The sequence below is a fragment of the Polypterus senegalus genome, chromosome 3 (genome assembly GCF_016835505.1).
Source record: "Polypterus senegalus isolate Bchr_013 chromosome 3, ASM1683550v1, whole genome shotgun sequence".
Classification (NCBI taxonomy): domain Eukaryota; kingdom Metazoa; phylum Chordata; class Cladistia; order Polypteriformes; family Polypteridae; genus Polypterus; species Polypterus senegalus.
Window position 1 is genome coordinate 8,942,294 of NC_053156.1, and position 15,419 is coordinate 8,957,712.

General features: G+C 40.1%; 1 pseudogene; it reads left to right on the top strand.

The window, feature by feature from the left end:
- The first annotated feature begins 1,799 nt into the window (after positions 1-1,799).
- LOC120524786 lies at positions 1,800-2,812 on the top strand (annotated as a pseudogene).
- Positions 2,813-15,419: the final 12,607 nt, after the last annotated feature.

Consider the following 15,419-nt stretch of genomic DNA (forward strand, 5'->3'; position numbering starts at 1 on the left):
GTGTGCCGTGGATTGTTAGATATCAGAATAGTTTTTATTACTTACTGATACTGACAATGTAATAACAGTGAGTCTTACATCCAGGCTTTGTACAATCCTCAAAAACTGCTAAAAGACGACTTGAGCCTTGTTAATGAAATACTCAAAACAGTCTCCATGCGTATTGTGTACTAAATTTGGAAAAGAACACCTTACTGCACCTGAGGCTTATAAAGATGATTCAAAATCATTTAAAGGGTTGTTCAAAAAACAAGTGAAAACTACAGTTATGAAGTATATTTTAAAGACTCATAACAGGCAGAGAGTTCTTCAGATACTAATGTCATTCCTTTATTAAAGGTTTAAGTTTCGCTGTTTTTCTAGAATTGAGCACAATGCTGTTCTCTGAAGTATTAATTGTGTTCTCTATGAGGTGAGCAGCTGCGGCTAATGAGACTTCACAAATATTAACAAATGTCAGTCTAAAGCAGCAAATCCTATGTTTAATTGTAGACATTGTAGTGGATGGCTGGGGTCCATGCCCGGTAGGGACTCCCTTCACTGTATATCCAGGGGGAGCAGCCCTGGACGGTGCAATACCTCCCCCTGGAAGCTAGATGGCTGCCCCTGGGTTGGAGCAGTGCCTCGGTTTCCCACTGGGAATTGGAGTTGGAAGCAGCCCTGTTGGGTCCAGCAGGTGCCGCCAGGGGGTGCTGCAGCTGGGACTCCTGAGCCAAGCCCATATGGGCAGTGTTTTCGCTACACCCGGAAGTGCAGCCGGAACTTGGCAGTCATCCACCTGGAGCACTTCCGGGTGGAGTATAAAAGGGGGCCAGCAGCCAGCATTCAAGGAGCCTGAGTCAGGAGAAGGAGGAGGACTACGCTTGCCAGGAGGAGTGGTGGTGCAAATACTGTGTGTGTTTTATTGTGGTCTGCTTTGTGACTGTGTTGTGCCTGTGGGACGTTTACTGTTGAAATTATTATAGGAAAAGCAACAGTGCTTGAAAAGTGCAGCTTGGCATGTCACACCTGACAATGGACCTGAAGAAGTGAGTCTTACTCCAGAGCAGCACATCTAAAATCTTTTTACCTGTCCTAGTACACTTGATGAACAAACTGGCCCAAGCCTAATGTTACTTGATTATGTTAACCTCTTTTGTAAATCACTTTGGATAAAAGTGTCTGCCAAGCAAATAAATGTAAATGTAAAGGCATGGAAGAAGAATCTCCACTCCCTGTAGACAGACAGATGGTAGGCGTAACACCTTACATCGGACCTCTACTGTGCTTATGGCTCCTGCGCTCCATAGCTCTTCTAAATCCACCCTCATCAACTATCCAGGTGTTGCCAATGACACCTGATTAAGTGTTGCTTTGTATCCTTCAGGGTAAATGATCTGTAAGCGGGACCAACGTTGACCTAAATCACCGTGTAAATATTGTGTCCTTGAACAAGTGTGACAATGACTTTCAAGAGAAAGACAAGGCCCAGAAGGGTTCCTGAAGACCACTTGCCGTATGTCAAACAGTAACTGTCTGTGCCTGCTGATCCTTGTGTAATATTCCCTGTACAATCTTCATGCTGCAGACTCCCCGGTGACCATCAGCTTCTCATTTGCTATAAACATAAACATTCATCAGTTTTTCACACTTAATCCAATTAACTATAAGCTTGACATTGTAACCCGAGGGATCAAAACCTCATCTACCACTAATTGTGACCCAAGGGTTCGGTCCCTGGTGAATGTTTAAACTGATGTCCACCAGCTCTCTTTTGTTTCTTAAAGGAAGGTGCATTCTTCACCAGACATAAACACAGCATGGAAAATATCAGGATTGATAGCCTTTGTAATCCAAACAACAACGCTTCTTGCCTTAAAGTTCTTCTGGAGACGAAACTCTACACCGGCCTTTATGTTTTTTCAGCGCTTGTTATTTTGCTCACCTTGTCAGGAAATCTCTTTGTGATCATCTCCATCTCCCATTTCAAACAGCTTCACACTCCAACGAACATCTTTGTGGTGTCCCTGGCAGCTGTCGACTTTATGATCGGGTTGATTGTGATGCCTTTTGACTTCTCCAACACCATCGAGTCCTGCTGGTATTTTGGGGACGCCATGTGCACTTGTTTTAATGGATGTTTTCTGTTCTTAACTTCAGCGTCTGTCAGCAGCCTGGTGTTCATTTCCCTGGACCGTTATCTTGCCGTGTGTAACCCTTTTTTTTATAATGCTAGAGTAACTGTATATAAAGCTCTGTTTTCTGTGTTCATAAGTTGGCTCTCAAGTCTGCTGTACATTCTAACGTATATGAACAGTTCAGGAAATCACATCAGGAGAGACTGTGCTGGCGACTGTCTGTTTGTCTTCACTGCTGCCTGGGGCTTGGCAGACTATTTCTGTACATTTATAATGCCTTTCACCATCATGACATGTCTATACGGCAGAATAATTGTGGTAGCAAGCAGACATGCTAGAGCTATCAGTTTAGCAAGAGACAAAGAAAACTCAACCCAGAGCAGAAAAAGTAAAATGTTCAAGTCTGAGAAGAAGGCTGCAAAGACGTTAGGAATAGTGGTGGCCATATTCATGTTATGCTGGTCCCCCTACTTACTGATGACGGTGGTCCTTGAATACTCACCTTCACAAGTCTGCTTTTACAAAATGTACATGTTGGACTTGAACTGGTAAGCCTAATCAATTCTGGCTTAAATCCTATTATTTATGCTTTATTTTATCCCTGGTTTAGGAAGTCACTTAAAATGATGTTAAACTGCACAATATTCAAGCCTGGAACATCAACTATGAATTTATTTAGAAATAATGTGCATTGAACACAGCGCTGTATATAATAAACTTATGCCATGTAATAACAAATCCTGAAGTATGCAATGCTTTGTGCCTGGTGGGATCTGATCAGGTGCTTCAGACTGAACTTGGTGAAGGTGAGTTCTTGTGTTTAAGGGTCAGACTGAGCTGAAAACAAGGACATGATTCAAAAAGACAGAACTATTTAATACACTTCAGGGTCTTCATTTACTGTTTACTAAAATAAAAATGTTTAAGGGATCCCTGCAAAGAAATCTCACTTTAATGGCAGGACAGAGGGGACAGATGGGCTCAAAAAAGGACCACTGCAGCCATTAGCTGGAGTCCCTCGTCTGGTGGCAACAGGTGGGCTAATGTGGGGGTCTTGAAGACCTCCTTCTGGCTTCTTGTGGACTGAAATGAAAAAGACAGACATGGGACTTAGTGGGCAACCACCCAAATCAGCCTCTCGTCACTTGGTTTGGTGTCAGTTGACCGCTGCATGACTTTGAATGTTGGCAGGATGAGCTCTGTAATTGGTGGCTGTTCTCACTTTTATATACATCAGAACTTTTATTTGTCTAATATATTGAAACAGAGCTATGTGAAGACATTTTTTTCAATTAAGTATATAAGAAATGGTTATTTTTTCAATTCATAAGTTTTATGATAGCTTATTTACTAAAGGCTGGTTTTTATATAAGAATGTTTATAGTTGCAAGAAGCCATCAACTGTATGACAGAAACTGAGTGACAATAAAATATCGAAACCGTCTGAAAGAAAAGCCGCAAAAACATCAGGAATAGTCGTGAGGGCTTTCATGTTGTGCTGGCTGTCTCTTCAGATTTCACTCTGTGCACAGATTATAATAAACTAATTACACGTATCATCATGTCGGTAAGTGAAGTGAGCTTTGCAGTTAATCCAATGCTTTATGCTTTGTTTTGATTCCTGGTTCTGAAAATCACTTAAAATAATCCTGACATTTAACATATTTAGTTCCTCTTCTTCATTAGTTAATTTAATGTAAATGTTATAATTTTATAAACAAATAAAAGTAATTTTCTGTGCTTATATTTGTCTAATGTTTTGTGTATTATGCCTCATTATTCATATTAGTACAAATAAAACATTCTTATACTCGCTGCATTGCTGCAGGTGGTTGTTTTTGTCAAACTTGTTCTCTTTTCATGTAGAGTGTTTATGAATATTGAATTTCACCAAAATTATTTTCACAAAACTTCTTTTGTTAGAATCTTTAATGAGCAGCACTGTGAATGTAGGAGACTCCTGTTCAAATCATATAAACACTTCTGGGTTACTCGGTGACTTTTTCCTTTTTATGTTATAAAATAGTTATTACTTTGGGACAGAATTAATTATCTGACTATAAATAGTTAAGTAATTTTCCCTACAATCTGTAAATTTTGAAGCTCTCTTGATATCTGTAGTTAGAGTTTGTGCAGTGAAAAACTCCACAGCAGAGCTCAGACGACGAGTAAAATGCTGTTAAGCGACACAACTTTGGACAGGGTGGTGGTGATTTGTTTGGGAATCAAATCCTACAAAATATTTCTTTACTGTTTTACTTTTGTATTAAACTAAACATTAATTTTAATCTTGAAGTTAATGTTTCCTAATCCTGCACTTTAATCTGCACTCCTCCTCAATAAGGCAGCAGATGACAGACGAGTGCAGACGGAGCAGTCGGCCTTCACTCCTCACACTGCTGGCTCACTAAATGACACTGAGGTGACTGTGAGGAACTGAAATGGACGACTGAGAAGGTCAAATGAGGTTTGATGCCCACAATTAAATGTAGGATTTGCTGCTTTAGACTGACATTTGTTAATATGTGGAATCTCCATGTTCTCTCTTTGTATGTGTGGCTTTAACTCGACAGAATAACAAAAGGCTTTTATTACCCCAGAATGATATGCGCTGGAATGTGTGACACGTAGGACATTGTTAAAGAAAATAATAAAAGAGACCACACATGACAGCCATTGTGGTAATCAGCACACACACCATAAGACTTGAACAATAATAATGAGGAACACACAATAATAATTCAGAACTCCGCAGGACTCCTGCAGCTACTAGAATTCAGAAGGCTGATAGCTCTGAGATAAACAAGGACTTCAGTCTGGGGGTCTTCACCCTTGAGACCCTAAATCAGCAGCTTGATAGCCACAAGTGACACTTTGGAGACAGGATGGCTGCTGTGTGACAGTACCGACTTGGCCTTCTTTACCTCTTGTTTGTGATGGCGGTCAGTAAGAGAAGGCTGCTGCAGACCCCCACTTTCGCTGCTCATTTTAATGCTGTTATTCACACAGTTTTCATTTTTTTACTAAGATTTATAAAAACACATTCATCCTTCCATCTTCCACACCTGTTGATTCAGAGCAGGGTCACAGGGTAGCTTCAGCCAGACCCAGAAAGCACTGGGCAGGGACAATTCCAGGGTTGGTGGTTGTCCATCACAGGGTGAACACACACACACACACACACACACACAGAGGCCAATTTTGCATTACCAGTCCTCTACTGCACTTTTTCCATATTTTTCAATGAAGGTTAAAAAGTGAGAAATTTTATTTGTGAAAACTTCCAATAATGACGAAAGTGAACCAAAATGAAACAGGGAACATTTGAACTTATGGTTGGGTCTACGTTCTGTGACTAAATAATTAATTTGCAATCTTACCAAAGATATTATTGTAGAGACATAAGAGGAACTCTCCTCTGGAGGCCGCAGACTGCCCGAGGTACTGGGAATAACTGGGAATTCGATAAGTAAAAGCAATCAAAAAACTTTGGGAGATTCTGGAGCCACTCATTGTTGTGCACTGAACGGTTTCACCACAAGCAGACAAGGAAGCACATCCTCTGTATACGACTGTCTCAACAGCTGTGAACACATTCCATTCACTTCCCAGCTGCTAAGGACCATCAGCTGTGATGCAAACCTTTGTTCCCTGATGCCTTGGTTTTGGGTTGGCTCACAGAGTGAGAAATGGTGTAGGTTGACCACCAGGTTGTGATTGGCAGGAGTGTTGGCCATCATGTATATCCAGCTTCAAGATTGGTGAGTGTCAGGGCTGGCCTCTGGGAAATGTCATAGAGGATGTTACTGGCCAGGCATCATCTTGTGTCCAACTGAATGTATGGATCTCCCTCCCACAAGGGATGATGGCTCAGGCTCCACAATGGCTAAGCAGTTCCCTATCGCCCAACCACTGTTGGTGTCCAAGGAGGCCAGTCACTTCACCAGACAGAATCCCTGAGCAAGGCAATGGAGGTGAGCTTTGGCCTGCAGTGAGGACCCCAGGTTGTTCTGAGATAGCCCCATAGTGGGATCTCAAAGCTTGCACCTCCCCAAGGAAAGGGAGAATCCATACTGAGCCATCAAGAGCCAAGACTCCAGCCTGGTAACCAAATGGCACCCCTGAAACCAGAACCCACTCAATGATCACCCGGGTCTTTTCTGCCAGAGTGAGCCTCCTATATCCAGCCATCCCACCTGGGGACCTCCCTCTTCAGACATACAGTATGGTTCCAATTGATCAGCATTGCTGCTTACAAGAATTCCATCCATCCAAATGACCTGGATGTCCCATTGCCCTCTCGGTCTGCTGCTACAACTCAAAGAGTTCACAAGAGTCCACGTGTCAGACTCTCAAAGGTCCAAAAGGTCAAAATAGGTTCAGAGTCCCCCATGTTAAACTACAAGTCTAAAGGGGTGGGTGGAAAAAGTGACAGTGAAAAATGAGTATTTTGCCCCTTCCTATATATATATATATTCTATACTAATAAAAGGCAAAGCCCTCAATGACTGACTGACTCACTCACTGACTCATCACTAATTCTCCACGTTCCCGTGTAGGTAGAAGGCTGAAATTTGGCAGACTCGTTCCTTACAGCTTACTTACAAAAGTTAGGCAGGTTTCATTTCGAAATTCTACACGTAATGGTCATAACTGGAAGCTATTTTTGTCCATATACTGTAATGGAGTTGAGCTGGATGGCCATCGGGGGCGGAGTTTCATGTGACATCATCACGCCTCCCTCGTAATCACGTGAACTGACTGTCAACGCAGTACGTAGAAAACCAGGAAGAGCTCCAAAAAGCTATGAAGAAAACATGCATTATATAATTGAGAAGGCAGCGAAACAATAAGAAGCGAGCGACTGACATTTATAACCATATTCATGAGTGCTGCTACTTCGGAAACAAAGCACGGTGTAAACTTAAAGTTTAAATTAAGTTCATAGACAGGCTGCCGCTGGCGTTTGTCATGCCCACGGTAATGCGGGATACAAGTTTAATCAGAGGACGCAGGATATAAATGAGAGTTTTGATCACTTTGTAACTAAGTTAAAATTGCAGGTGAAGGGCTGTGCTTATGAAAATTCCAAGACTGTGTTTGTGGGGATTGACAGTTAAGACGGGTGGGGAGTCACGTCATCATCTCCTCCCATTTACCTCATTTTGCTCTGAGCTGAGCTCCACGGCTAACGCCATCGTCCGAAGCAACTTCGTCACACTGCCACCAAATACTCACAGAAAAATCCACAAGTTAATACACACGCTGTCTCTAGAGTTTCTCCACACTCAATGTATTCCTCGCGTCCCCTTTATACCCTCTGATCTCCCATTTCAATTCAGATGCCTCCAATTTCCAGTAAGGCTCTGCTGTGCGATGACAAGTAATTAGTCTCAGGGACAGACCCTACAAAACGATGCCATTGATTTCAGGCAAGATTGCTTTTCTCCTGGACAACTATACTTGCATTCTCAAAAGTGACCTCGCGCAGATTCGTCATATTACAACCGGAGTGCAGCCAGAAACTTTTAAGTGCCGGGTCTTACTTAACATTAAATTAAGCCGTGGACATTGCAACATCACACAAGAGAGCAGCTCACGTGAACTTACTGAACGCAGTACGAGTGATCACTTCCATGCATCAAACCTGTTCAAAAAACGCATTACACAATTTACAAGGTGATGGCTTTCTATGGCGTTCGTTTATAAAGCAGCGGAGAGGCTGTGTGAAGGCAACTACACAAAAACAGCAGAGCGCCACACTCTGAATGTATTCCTGGCATCACCGTTATACCCCCTGATCTCCCATTTCAATTGAAATGCCTCAAATTTTCAGTAAGGCTCTGCTTGCGATGACAATTAATAAGTCTCAGGGACACACCCTACAAAAGGTTTCAATTGATTTGAGGCAACATTGCTTTCCTCCTGGACAAAACTATACGTTGCATTCTCAAAAGTAATATATATATATAAATATATACACACCCCGATCTACATACTGTCAAATAAACGAACCACACACCTTAGCGAAACATGAGAGGCTTCGCCTTTAGCGCTGACGTCTGAGGTTAGATTTGCGAGAGTGGGTGCAGTGAGTGTGTACTGCCTGATGAGCCCATCAGGCAATTGGATTTAGTCTTTAAATTTCTATGGTGGGCGGCACGGTGGCACAGTGATAGTGCTGCTGCCTCGCAGTTAGGAGACCTGGGTTCGCTTCCGGGTCCTCCCTGTGTGGAGTTTGCATGTTCTCCCGTGTCTGCGTGGGTTTCCTCCGGCACTCGGTTTTCTCCCACAATCCAAAGACATGCAGGTTAGGTGGATTGGCGATTCTAAATTGTCCCTAGTGTGTGCTTGGTGTGTTTGTGTGTGTCCTGTGGTGGATTGGCACCCTGCCCAGAGGGTATTGCACAAAAGTAGAATTAAGAAAGCCAGGATAACAGAACAGTCGCGGCTTGACCTAGTTTAATCAGTGCATCCTGGCTTAATCCGTTGCACGTTTGCTGAGCCAGGATGAGAACGTGCGGATATGTTAAGCCAGGTGTATATAGTTTGGATAAATGCGCGTTCATGGTATTCTTAAAAAGATCACCAAATCGATCACAGAATCACCGATGCAAAATGGACAAAACCGTGCGGCATACTTTTCGCCTAATGAGCAACAGCTTCTTATGGAAACGTATGAAGAAGTGAAACATATAATATGTAAAAAAGGCAATACAGCTGCTGTAATAAAGCAAAGAGAGAATGCCTGGCAAACAATAGCGGACCGATTGAATGCGTAAGTAGTCCAAATAACCAGTGCTCCACTGAAACCCTCATAATTACAATTCAAGGAGTTACTTGTCATTTTCAAAAATAATTGTATACTTTGCCTTAAATGTGTCCAGTGGACATGCATTTAACATGAAGAATAATTGCAAACACTTACCCACTATATGCATCTATTTGATATATTTAGTTTATTTTATGTCTCTAATGTGTTTAATCCTTTTACTCTTATCTATTTGTATGTAGGTTTTGTTTCTAATTAATTTGATGTAATCTATAATCAGATAATTTGCTCTATTTTTATCCATCTAATCTATTTTATCATTTGTATCTTTCTATTCCTCTTAAAGAACAAACATGTCTGGCCAAAAAAGGACTTGGCAGCAAGTCAAGATTAAATACAAGAATATTTTGCAGGCTGGTAAGTGACTTGTTTGCTGAGAACATAGGTGACATGTTTGCTGACATTTTATTATCTGTGCTGTTTTTAGCCATAAAAAAGAAAAGTCATATTACTGGTACGGGGGGTGGCCCTCCAACCCAAGACTTCACCCCAGCAGAGGAGCTGGCCCTGGACTCAAATAAAGGGAAGCCAGTGATTGAAGGGATCCAGGGAGGGACAGCCACTGACTCTGGCCCAGCAAGGGATACTGGCCTCTTCATACAATGTACATTATTGCCATACTACTGCGCATGGAAAATATTAAAATCCATTTATATTTTGTTATGTGGACTGTGTGACTTTGCTTTACCTTGCAGTGGCTGGTAACACTCTTACACTTTTGGATCCCCCAGACTATGATTTGCCGGTGAGTATTCTTTATTAAATCATTGGCTTTGCGTGTTCTGTCAAAAATATCAATACCAGTAATGAATATGGCAGAGGGAAGCCACATCTACAGCAGTGGAGTGCACTTCTGCCGATGATGAGACCGTGTCGTTGGACTCTAGAAGGCTCGAGGTATCATGTCAATTTTGTGGAAATGGACACATTTTTAAGTTTATAATAGATAAGAAGTCAGGAAGTGGTACTAATAGAAAATATCATTTGTCAAAGGATCCTGACATTGGGCAGTCTGATAAGCAGCCTGGTAACATAGTGAGTATTGCCTAAAGTAAATTTACATTATGCAAAAATTGTGCTATGCTAACAAAAGGTGTTCACAGAATTCACAAACTGTCAGACATCTCTACACAACACATCTTAAGAGACAGATCGAGCTTTCAGAAGTCAAGATTGATGTGAACAAAAGAAAGCTGCAGGACATGGACCTTGACATGCAAATTAAACGCAAGACACTGAGGAAACTAGAACTGGAAATCCAGAAACTACAAACAGAAGTAAGTGACTTCAGTTCATACTGTAACCATGACTGTAACCCAATGTATTAATCATCATAATTTGTTCTGTCCACAGCTCCAAGCTGACAAGTGATAACAGCAAAATAATAAAAGAAAAATATTCCAAAACCATTGTGGTCTTCTACAATTTTTATGACTGTCAGGTACACTTTATAGTGATCGATCCAGTGAAGTGGAACTAGAATTTGGGAAGATAACCACAGTGTGTGCTACTGATGCCAAATAAAATGCATGTACACATGAAAAGTTATATAGCCTACATTATCCTTTATTAAGGGATGGGCTAAATCAAAACTAAATTAACTGAAATAATTTGCAATGTATTGTTCTCTAACAAGTCTACCATTTCTGTTATCTGGGAATATGGCAGCATTGTCCCAATCAACATCCAAAGCAACTCTGGGAGCCCTTTCTTTTCTTAGGCTGGCAATATTGTGCAGCACTGTGCAGGCAACAGTCACGTCGCATGCTCTGTCTGGGAAGACCCTCAGGTGGTGCAGGCACTGAAATCGGGATTTCAGGAGGCCGAAGGTCATTTCAATTCGAGCCCTGGTTTTGGCATGGGCATGGTTGTAAGCTTGCTGTGCTGGGGTTTGGGGGTCTGTAAGGGGAGTCATCAGAAATGTCTCACAGGCATAACCTTTGTCCCCCAGCAGCACACCAGAGAACTCACCTGTGAATACAAAACATAATTCTTACAAGTACTGTACTCTTGCTGTTCAAGGTGCTTAAAAAATGGGGTGGTTTACCTAGAGAGAGTCTCTGGTAAATTCTACTGGCCCGAAAGATTCTGGAGTCGTGGACTGAGCCAGGCCACTTTGCCTCTAAATTTGTGATAAGGCAGTCAGCATCACAGATCATCTGTAACAATATATAGCCTATTAAAATAATTTAATGCACAGAATAATTATGTAGCTGACAGCAACCATTACTTATTCTTACCTGAACATTGACACTGTGGAAGGATTTCCTGTTCACATAATCTCCCTCATGTGCCCCTGAGGGGCGTTGGATACGAATATGGGTGCAATCCACTGTACCAATTACATTAGGAAAAGCTATAACACAAAACAATGACTGTCATACTGTGACTGTGCTAATGTAACATTTTGTAGTAATCTGTTATTATTCATGTTACCTGCAATCTTGTAGAACTCCTCCTTGATGTGGATGAATCTTCTGTGGCCAGGAAGGTGATAAATATGTGCACAAGAGATTTCAATGCCAGACTTACTTTTCTTATTGTGCGGCAAATAGTGGCTTTATTGAGGTTTTCTGCATCACCGACAGAATACAGAAACATGCCACTTGCAAAGAATCGCAGTGCTATGCAGACCATCTGTGGGACAGTGAGAGCATGGCTCCGTGCGGTCCTGTGCTGTATGTTTGGACCCAGCAGCCTACACAAATATCTGATGCCATCACTTGAGAATCTGTACCTCTCAGTCAGATATTCGTCTGAAAAGGCCAATGGGTCTGCCCTATCTCGAAGACTCTTTCATGCCTGAATGCTCGTCTGAGTATTAAAACTTCCTCATCAACTACATCATTCAACAAAGGGCAAGCCATTGTGGATAGGAAACACACAAATCTTTAGTCTATATATACTACGTATTGACCTCGTTACGGACTTAATTGAAACCACATTTGCAAATTGAGGAGCCATTTCTTATTATCTCATCAACTGCAATAAAATATAATATATTGATATTTTTATCATTCCATAATACATTTCTACTGTATACTTGCATATATAGATATACATAGTCTATATTCTATTTCTCATATTGTATAGTATAGTTCTTTTGCACTGTGTTGGCATTCATTGTGGACAGCAAAGTAATAATTGCTCAGGAAAATGTGCTTTCCTCACTGGGTGTTTTAAATCTCTTTAAATCTCGAATAATATATATTTTCATCAAACCTCTGACAGTGAAATGAACAGCAGTTTTCAATAATAACTAAAATGACAGTACGCATAAATAGATGAATGACAGTATATCTAGTTTTTAATGCAGGACCATGAAATGACTAAAACACATTAATATCTAGTAGGATTTAGGGAGGAACTAGCCGATAAATCACTAAGATTAATCTTAGCCTGGTTGTTAGCCTGCTCTGGAGCAGGCTAGCTGCAAAGTGTAAATCTCCATAGTAACTTAATGTAGATTAATTTAGCCTCCCTTCATGCAACCGAGTCAGGGCTAAATTCAGCCCGGATAACCAGAAAATCCCAGCTTAATTCCTTATCTTGGTTTTGTGCAATACCCCCAGGATTGGTTTCTGTGTTGGCTGGGATTGGCTCCAGCAGACCCCATGACCCTGTAGTTAGGATATAGACGGTTGGATGATGGATGGATGGATGGAAATTCTAACTTAGAGGATCTGTGTAGAAATTTTTCAAACCTGGCAGGATCTGATCAGTAACATTCTAGAATAAGCTTTTAAAGCACATTTTCTTCTCCATTTATCTATATTCATGTATCAATTTATCTATTTACTTATTTTTACTAGGTTTAAGTTTTATTCTGCTGCCCACGCTCTCTTTCTCAGGGGTGGGTTTTGATTTGTTTTCAATCCCATTCTTGTAAAATTCATCTATTCGTATGGAACGTTGTGTGATTTCAATAAAATAAAACAAAAATAAAAAATAACAGGAACATCGATTCCACCTATTTCAATGGTGAAACATGTTGTATTGTAACACCAGACATTTGAACATGAAAAAAAACCTCAAATGAAGCATTCAACAAAGCTCAAAATAAAGAAATTAAAATTTTGACTAATACTGTAGGTAAAATTCATTTAATCTATTACTTCAAATATACTGACACAACTTCCTGCCAAAATCAAAACAAAAAAAAAAAAAAAAACAATGGTGAGCATCGATAGGAAAATGAAAGCAACACTTCACAACAGAAACAATGCTGTGACTGTCCACTCAGATCCTAAATTTGATTCATTTCATAGTATTTCCTGATGTCTGTTCAAGTGAAATGCCATTATATAAATATACAGAGCTGAAGTCATTTTGCGGTTAAATTCCTTAACTTTGTTCTCAGGTCTCAGGTTCTCATCTCAGGTTTCTCCAGTTGGGACGGAGCTTTAGTTAATTCATTCCCTTGATGGCTCTTCGTTTCCCCTAACCACAGGCAGGTGACTTACAGATTACAAAATCCATTATATAATTAACACTAGAATTACCAGAGCCTACGAAAAAACTTGTAGATCCGTCCCACCTTAAAACGTTCCACACCTCTCCGTCACGTCTTTTGTCTTCTAAATTTGTGGCTAAGCAGCAAACAGCAAGTAGCCTACTATTCCATCCCCCAACGGTGCACTGTTTTCTCAGCTCAACTCTGTTTACCTGCGTGTCAGTTGCTTAGAGTTGTATAGAGTGAGAAGTCAAGCAAAATGACACCTTTTATAAATACTATATCGTTATTTGGAACACTTGCATTTCATGTGTGTTCTGTGTCTACATAGATCTATGTACACACATCGTTAAAAAAGAAACGTTTTTCATGTTTTAGTCATAATTGACAAAATGTAGACATGAAGTTTATAATGTGTGAAGACTGAAGTCCAAATATCAAAGAAACAGTTTCACAAAAAGTACAAATATAATAGAACAACGCAACGGCATCACCGCTTGACTGGTAGTCTGAACTTCACGGGTTTGATTCTAGATGAGTCCGTTTTGAAAAGTGAGCTGCACGTATTCTTACTATTTTAAAATAAAAACATACATTTCATTCCAGTCTGTAACAGCCAGTGTAATTTATGATACTTGTAAAGGTTCGCTTTTTTTTTATTCTGTTATTCTCCCAACTCAAAACCCCAGCTGTTTTCTCAGACGCGCTATAACAGAGAAAAACTCAAATCATGGTGACGGTTCTACATTGGATCAAGAATGCACTTTTGGCATCGTTGTACTTTGTATATGTACATGGGAAGCTCTGCACTTGTAACTTACGCTGTAGGAAGTAAGTAAATAAATAATATCTATATAGTAATAACAGTAATTTTATTATTATAGAGCAGTTTCCCTGTCTGCCTATCATATAGTGGCTTTCCTTCCTACCTATCTATATATTTATCCCCTTAGCTGTTTTTTTATATATCTATTATGCAGTGCCCAATGGGGAGCCAAACAGGCAATTACAATGATTTTCAGAATATATAAAGTCATTCCTGAATATATAAAGTCAGAGTTAGAATATATAACCTCATTACTGAATATATAAATTTAACGTCAGATTATATTGATATTGATTAAAATGACTCAGGCACATTTTTAGTTAACTCAATGAGTTCCTACTACAATGTAATGAACTAAGTTAACAAAAACATCTTCAGAAAAATATTTAAAAAAAACCTCACTGTTCAGTTAATTCGTTCAAAATGATGTATGTGCCCGGCATTTTGAACACTATATTTATTTATTCTTTTTGTTTGGAAGCATATTTGGGTGAACCTCACAAGCCCAATTGACTCTGAGTGTCTTCTGTCGAAGTTTACCTTTCACTAGTACGAGTGAAATGACAAGCACAGAAATTTTATATATTCGGAAATGATTTTATATATTTTGACGCTGACTTTATATGCATATTCAGTAATGACTTTATATATTCTGACGCCGACTTTAGATATTCAGGAATGACTTTATATAGTCCAAATATCATTGTAATTGCCTGTTTGGCACCCCATAGGGCACTGTATAATAGATATATAAAAAAACAGCTAATGGGATAGATATATAGTTAGATAGGAAGGAAAGGCACTAGATGATAGACAGACAGGGAAGCTGCTGTATAATAATAAAATGACTGTTATTACTATATAGATAGACAGGGAGTTCAGGCAGGCAGAACGGCGAAGGTTAAAAAATAATACATACATATATTTTCACCCCAGCTGGGAATCGAACTCAGGTCTCTGAAGTACAGCAAGTCGGCTGCACTCTGTGTGACAAAATCTCACCACTACACTACAGGAGCTGTTGTGCCATTATTTAACCTTTTGTGAAAGTGTTTATTTGATCTTTGGCCTTCAGGTTTCACACATTTTATAGTTTATGCCTATATTTTGTAACATTTATTACTAAAACATTGTGTTTTTAACACAGATTACTGTAGAAACGGAACACACATGAAATGCATGTGTTCCAAA